The sequence below is a fragment of the Solanum pennellii genome, chromosome 1 (assembly GCF_001406875.1).
Source record: "Solanum pennellii chromosome 1, SPENNV200".
NCBI classification, from domain to species: Eukaryota; Viridiplantae; Streptophyta; class Magnoliopsida; order Solanales; family Solanaceae; genus Solanum; species Solanum pennellii.
Window position 1 is genome coordinate 72,883,112 of NC_028637.1, and position 1,123 is coordinate 72,884,234.

At 25.6% G+C, this 1,123-nt stretch overlaps 1 pseudogene; it reads left to right on the forward strand.

Annotated features, from left to right (window-relative positions):
• Positions 1–265, forward strand: part of LOC107001244 — a 15,189-nt pseudogene extending 14,924 nt beyond the window's left edge.
• Positions 266–1,123: the final 858 nt, after the last annotated feature.

The window sequence follows — 1,123 nt, forward strand, 5'->3', positions numbered from 1 at the left end:
TATATATATTTGTATTATTGTTGTTGTTTTCACGCTCATTATCTTTGCATTTGTTGATTTTTATTATTTTGTAATCTTTTTATGGCAAGAAAAAATGAGAAAAAGAGGAAATGAAGATTTATATGGGCATCAACAAGTGAACTTAGGAGATGATGCAATACTTGTCAATTCAGGAGATACTACATTCAGTCCTCCAATACAATCTTTTCTTCACCTTTGGGATTTTGAGCTCGTATCCGAGGCACACAATGAAAATCTTTCTTAGAAAAATCATTATTATATTAGTTATTAAAACTAAATATTTTTGAAACTTATTTTTCTTAGATTATTTAAGACAACTGTTGAATTTAGACTTTCTAATGTAAATTATATTTAAAGTTTGATTTTACCATTTTTAAGACTAAGAATTTTATTTCAAAAAGCTTATTATACTATTTTTGTCCTAATAGTATTGTTCATATTAGCACAATAAAAGATATTAAAATTTGTTTAAATACTGACTCAACTTCTTCCTCCTCCTTTTCTCGCTCCTCTTCTTCCTCTTCTTCTTCCTCTTATTCGTTAATGACAAATTATCAGCGTACAATAATTTTTGATATTTTACTAATATGATAGAGGGCTCAGAAAATTTTTTTTTATTTTTTCCTAGGAGAGATAAAGTCATCATAGATAATATTATATTTTCTCCAATGTTTCGGAGAAACTTATTATTTTTAACGATATTCATAAAATTGATTATCATATCAAGAAAATGGAAGAAATGAATCGTGATATTTTCGTATTACCAAGAATGTCTATGAGAAAACATTTGTTATATATAAGTTCCCTTCTTTATCTTTTAGCTTGTATTGTACAAATATTAGTGCAATTGAGGCACATTTTATAATAAATAAAATATATACTAATCCCAATACTTTTGTAGCTTAGAATTATTGTATGTGACAACCTTAATTTATAATATTGAGATGGATTATAAGAAAATCAATTGGACATTCATAACATAAAGATTCTTTTAAATATAGAATTTTTTATTTGAATCTACACAAGTTAATTTGAGAATTTCACCAATAAAAGTTGTGATTGAGCCCCCCTACATTTTTATAATGTATACATGCTGTTATTT